This window comes from Condylura cristata, unplaced genomic scaffold (assembly GCF_000260355.1).
Source record: "Condylura cristata isolate star-nosed mole 26May11 unplaced genomic scaffold, ConCri1.0 scaffold00003, whole genome shotgun sequence".
In the NCBI taxonomy this organism is placed as follows: Eukaryota; Metazoa; Chordata; class Mammalia; order Eulipotyphla; family Talpidae; genus Condylura; species Condylura cristata.
This window is the reverse complement of record NW_004567104.1, coordinates 8,745,192-8,751,159: the sequence shown is the minus strand read 5'-3', so window position 1 is coordinate 8,751,159 and position 5,968 is coordinate 8,745,192. Positions and strand designations below refer to the sequence as shown.

General features: G+C 41.2%; 1 protein-coding gene across 1 annotated transcript in view; it reads left to right on the top strand.

The window, feature by feature from the left end:
* Nucleotides 1–572: 572 nt before the first annotated feature.
* The window catches only part of SLC7A14 (solute carrier family 7, member 14), a 118,759-nt gene continuing 113,363 nt past the window's right edge, over nucleotides 573–5,968 (top strand). Inside the window, exon 1 of the mRNA XM_012732846.1 lies at nucleotides 573–729. The gene's annotated coding sequence lies outside the window, so the exon portion shown is untranslated. The remainder of the gene's footprint in view (nucleotides 730–5,968) is intronic.

Here is a 5,968-nt window from a genome sequence, read left to right as displayed (position 1 = left end):
AGATATGACCCACTTGAGCTTTCGAGTAGGAAGGAGGTGGAGGGTGGAGGGACATCAATCTCCTATCCTTTCTTTTCAGTAATATTGAGGGTGGCAGAAGAAATTTAAGAGCAACAAGAGCTCCAAAGAGGGGAAAAGCTTTCACAGGAAAGGCAGTGAATCTGGTAGGTAGCTTTGTTGGGTCTCAAGTCCAGCAAAGGCGCTGTTTTGTTGCCTAATGCCTTCTCCACACACTGGCACTGCAGAGCCCTGCTTGGTTCTGCTTCCCCAGGGCCCCCATCGCTCGCCCCCCTTAGTCCTAGGTCAACCTGCGGTATTGGAGGTAGCACTGAAGGCTGAGAAGGCCAGCGATGAGTTGAGTATGGCAAACAGCAGAGTGAGTGTGTGTCTGGGGCTTGGGGGGGAGGGGTGGGGTGGGGGTGGTTTGAAGGGGGAGACGTCTGGTGAGAGGCTCGGGCTCAATAATGTAAGGGGATGGGCAGGCCACGTGACTCCAGGGAGGCGGAGTCAGCGAGCTGGAGGGAGGACTCGCAGGCCTCTGGGAGGGGTGCGGGGTAGTTGAGGGGGGAGCGATCTGAATAATTGAGGAGCTGTTCAGCAGCAGCGGCTGCCTCCAGCCTAGCTTTGCCACCGCCACCCGCCTTCATAGGTGGAGACAGAGACAGGCGCTGTAAGTGCGGAAGGTCAGCCACCAGCTCCGGCAGCCAGTTGGTCGCCTCCAGCCCTCCGGTGAGTGATTTTTTTCCCCTATCCGCAATTTGCCCCCTTCCGCACACTCGGCGTCTCACTTGGCCCCTCGCAAATGGGATGATGTCTTTGGTTGACTGAACCCGGGAGCTGAAGCTGCCGGGAGGGAGGGTGGGGGGCGGGAGTAGGAACATGGCGCGGAGACTGAGGGTCCCCTCCTGGAAGGGGTCCCCTGGAAGAAGGAAGGAGCTGGGTCGTGGTGTCTCCAGCTCTGACTCAGAATGGGGCCCTAATAGCGTCCAGGATCAGGAGACAACGGGCTCGGACTCGCGGGAGGTGCCTAGCGCACTGTGCAAATGCAGAGGCAGAGGAGAGAGCCTAGAGCAACGTCCGGGCCGCCTGGGTCTCCACAGACCCAGGGTCGGTCCTTTCCACCCCGTCCTGGCACGCAGCCGACTCCGGCAGCTAGGTTCTCGGCCTCGAACTGAGCCCACGGAAAGGAAAAGACGCTTTTCCGGCTGCAACCCTCGGGGAGGGCGGGGACAACGTCTGCCCTTTACCCGAGAGCAAACTCTTCAAAGGGACTCGAGCTGGTCAAGGCGCCAGCGATCACTGAGGGTTATTTATCCCCAGAGAGCGGTGACACTCGGGGACAGCGAGGAGAACGTTATGGGAGAAGTGTCCGGGAAAGCTCCCTGGCCAGAGGAGGCAGCCCCTGCTAGAAGACTCTCACGCAGTCAGAGCTTCCTCCTTTCCCCATCCCAAAGCATATCAGTTTCCTAGGAATCTACATGATAGAATAGGGCAACGAACACCGGCGGGATGCAGCCCTGAATCTACTTCCCCTCCTGAGTCACCGCCCTCCCACATGTGCATTTTATTGTGATTGAAGAGTAAGATAGAAGTCGCCAAATGACTACAAGTGAAGGGGGGCGGAGGAAAGATGTGGAGGCCGGAGCATTAAGGCTCTCACCTGCTCCTCTCACTCCTTAATACGTTACCTGTGCGAAGGTTTTGAATTGAGAGTCCAAGGAATGAAATCTGCTTTGGGAAAGGATTATCACCTAAGTATCGGGGCCAGCCACTTACCCACCTCTCTGCTGGGTAATGGGTGCTGGAAAACAGGAAGGGCAGGGTGGCAGCAGGCAGAAACCCGGGCCGCAGAACGTGCGGCTGTAATGGGGCGCTGTCCGCGGTGCTTAAAGTTCTCCGAGGTGGGGAGCTAATACTGGCCGGTAACTGACTGCTCACAGTGCCAGTATTTCTTGCAAACAGAAACTGAGTTAGTACCACAGAGAGGGTCTGGTGATGCAAAGGAGCAGTAAAGGCGTTCTGCCTCCCCCAAAACCACTAAGAAGATTTCTCACACTCCCTGGGTACAGGAGCAAGGAGCAGGTTTGCTAACTCTGGGTAGTGTTGTGTTCTATTTCCTCTATCTCTGCGGCGAATCTTCCTGTTGGTAAAGTGTTGGAAAAGCAGTTAGGGATGCTGTTATAATAAGCAAATCTGTGGTTTTATGATACTACACAAAAGAAAGAACTTCATTAATGGATTGGGTTTTCTCTCCCTAGCAAAGGCTTTTCTCTCTAACCTGTTGTTTACATCTTCTAATAGAGGGCTCTAAGTGTTTTTCTATTTTCTATTTTTCCTTTGGTATTTTACATTACATTGAGATGGGGAAAGTGGTAAACAATTTGAGGAGGCCAAGTTAAGAGAATACTTGCAGAACACATAGCATCTACTGGATGACGTTATCTCATTTAAACTTTACAATAGCTGCTAACCAAAGAGTGGCAAAGATTTTTTTAAAAGCTGAGGTTAGGTATCTGGGATCCAAGATTTAGATTCAAATCTACTTAACTCCACAATCCAAGCTATTTCCATACAAATAACTCATTTAGGCATTTGACTTTAGATAACAATTATTAGGGAATAAAGAAGAGAATGTCAAAGGAGGAAGGCTTGTTTTCTTTTTCACACACACTACTCTCTCTTCCAACCCTATTCTTTTTAATCTGTTCACCCACCCACTGTCACTCACTCCCACCATACCAACTGCTTTTGTGCATGCTGCTTGAGATACCACTATTCACACAACTTGAGCTTCGGGATTACAGAAACAAGTTAGAAGACTGAAACAGCAGGCTTACCTAGAATAGCAGCAGGGCTTCAGGGAGTCTGGAAAACTAGAGTACACATGTGCTTTCATATTGAGAGTTATGCTTTTGAGTTTCAGGGCTGGAAAATCTTTTTAAAATATTCAACAACACTGTTATATATGAAAGAGAATTTGATCATTAGTCTAGTTCAAACCATTGAAAAATTACCAGTTGACTAGTCTCCAAGGACATTCCTCTGACTACCACATCCATGACACCTCAAATGTTCTTCTGTGCTATGTTGTATCATTTTTTACAAGAATATCAGCATTAGTGAACTATATTCAGTAATATAGTGCAAATACAAAAACCTAAAATACAAACTGTACCCTTAACTACTTTTTCATCTATTCTTTCCCTTTTGTTCTCACTAATTCAGTGTTGGCTGATCCAACTTACCTAGACATCTGGCCCACCTTCTTCAGTCACAGCTCTCCCTCTGGCAGTAATTAGTAAGTGGAGATGATGGTGTAGGTATTTTCTTTCTTCTTGATTCTACATAGATTTTCTCTATTCCCAGCAAAATAAGTTTTCCAAAATTAATCTGCATCTTCTTATATTCCTATCTTTTTATGAAGATGTGGAAGAGGCTCTAAAACAGCCTAGATAAAAATAAATGATCATTTTAAGTGCTAATATCTTCAAAATGCTTATCATACACTAAACATTGGCTGAATTCTTTCATAAATCATTTCATTTAATCTTCACAATTATATCAGATAATTTCATAAGACATAGTCTTAGACTTCTTGTCCACTCTGGCATACAACAGAACTCAATATCCTGTTTGTTTATTTTTGCTTCCCTTTTCAACCCACAGTTAAATCGCACCTTCACTAATTGGATTTTTGTAACCCTGTTAATTATATTGGCAAGAAGAACTCTTTTATTGAATTGGATAGTTCAGTCCTGCTTTAATACATAGAGTTTAGAAATTAAAATTCAATTCAAATAGTACTGTTCTGCTCTTTTATCTCAATTATATTTACCACAATATATTTCCCCCACTTGTTATCCTTTACTTAAAGGATGTGTCTTCATAATGCTAATATGTACATTCTGTTTTATACTCCCACTAGAACCATTTAAAACATGACTCATAATTAAATACATAACTTGTATTAGGCTTTCACTGGTTGATCCTGCAAGGAAACTGCAATCCTCTGAGCCTGTGAACCAGAATCTTAAACTGACTATAACTCCTCTGTCCAATATGGTGGTGACAAAGTACATATGTTTATGTAAACTTTAATCAATTTAAATTTTAAACATTAGAAATTCAGTTCTTTAATGATATTAGGTATAGTTCAAGAGCTCAATAACTATATGTAGCTAATTATTAATTATTGGACGATGCAGATATTAGAGTATTTCTAGCATTACAGAAAGTTCTACTGGGTGATGCTATTTTGAAAAATGCTGAGAACTAGGAATTGAGAAGGACATAGGGTCCTGCTTTGAAATTTCTATCAAATGAATATTAAAAGCCATTTACATCCAGGATGCCCCCAGCACCCAAAGATACCCAAAAAAACTGAGCTAGCAAGTAGGAGGTAGGAGCTGTAGGAGCTGCTGACCTCTGGGATTTGTGTGATATGAATTCCATTTTACATAGAGTAAGGTGTTCCTGAATGGGCCTTGTCAGTTTCTTAAATTTCCATTCAGAAATAATCTTAAAAGTTTTTATCCAGAATTCAAGTTTATATGTGTATTATATATGCATGTGCATCTTGTTTTCTTAAATACAGTATAATAAATATGGAAAAATACAGGATTTATAGTCAGTAGTAAGTATGCTTTTTACTACTATTTGGTGACATTATAAGACCCTCTAGACATCTATTTCTTCATTTGTAAAATGTATATGAACATTCCCATATTTATATCTATATCTATATGAGACTCAGAGTGCATCTATATGAATAAATCTATTTTGCAAGAAGCATTTTGAATCTGTAATAGTTGATTATTGCATTTAGATATAGCATGGTTCATGGCAGCGTAGTCATAAACAAATAGGGCAATGAACCATATGTATTTGTGGACATTTTTTAATCCCTGGTATCAACGCATTTTGATTTGTTGTCTTTTTTTTTTTTCAGTGAAAAGTAGAACACTGAAGGAAAAATCTGTTTGGTTTTTGATATTTCTGTTTAGTCATGTGCTATAAATTTAAATACCATGTATTGTTTGTATTGTTTGGTCCTAGATATTTCCTTTGGGGTTGAAAATAGCAGTAAAAGATTTCAGTTGTCCTGAAACAGCTTTTATTTGTTTTTTAATTAATTGTCACTAATATTCTTGTCATAATAATAAAGATTCAGAGATAAAAGAAAAAATATTATAGAAATTCATTAGTAAGAGTTGGTAAGAGGCTTAACATTAAAGGTATGTTTTTACTATTTATTAATTATAATGAGCTTCTTATAATAAGGAATCAATGAGGAAATAACTCTTTCAGGAATTGATTAACCTAAAATAGAAGTAAAGATCATAATTCTTTAGGTTATACCAGGGTCCTGACCTTAAATAAGGAATCTTTAGACCATCCATACTCTCAAGTAAAATTTGTTGGAGTCATATAGGAGCTTAAGTATTTAGCTAACCTTTATTCCCAAACCTGTCATTTATTGCCTTCAGTTATGGTGTTACACCTTCATTTATGGTGTTTATGTCTCAAGTAGGAGGCTTCTGTATATCCTTATCTCAGTCAAGAGATGACACTAAAATAACCATTCTTTTTTTCAATGCTCACAATTTTAATACTTAAAAAATAGTTTTCTTTTATAACCTAGTGCTCAGACATTACAGGAAAAAACCTGCAAAGAAAGCTATTTCATCTGATGCTTTTTAATTACATTTATTATGGTTTAAAATGTCATGAATTATTGAAAACTTTTGTTGTTGTTGTTGTTGTTGTATGTTTTCTCTAGTGATTTCTGTTGATTTGGTATGTCATCACCTCTTAGGGCTTTCCTGGCCTAAAGTATTTGTGTAGAATACTGTCAAGGCTTGGTAGTATGACTATTCAAAGAACTAACTAGTTCTAGACAATTAAGTACTAGTACATAGTAGATCATTATGTAATCTGCAACCCAACCTGCAATGCAAAAAAAAAAAAA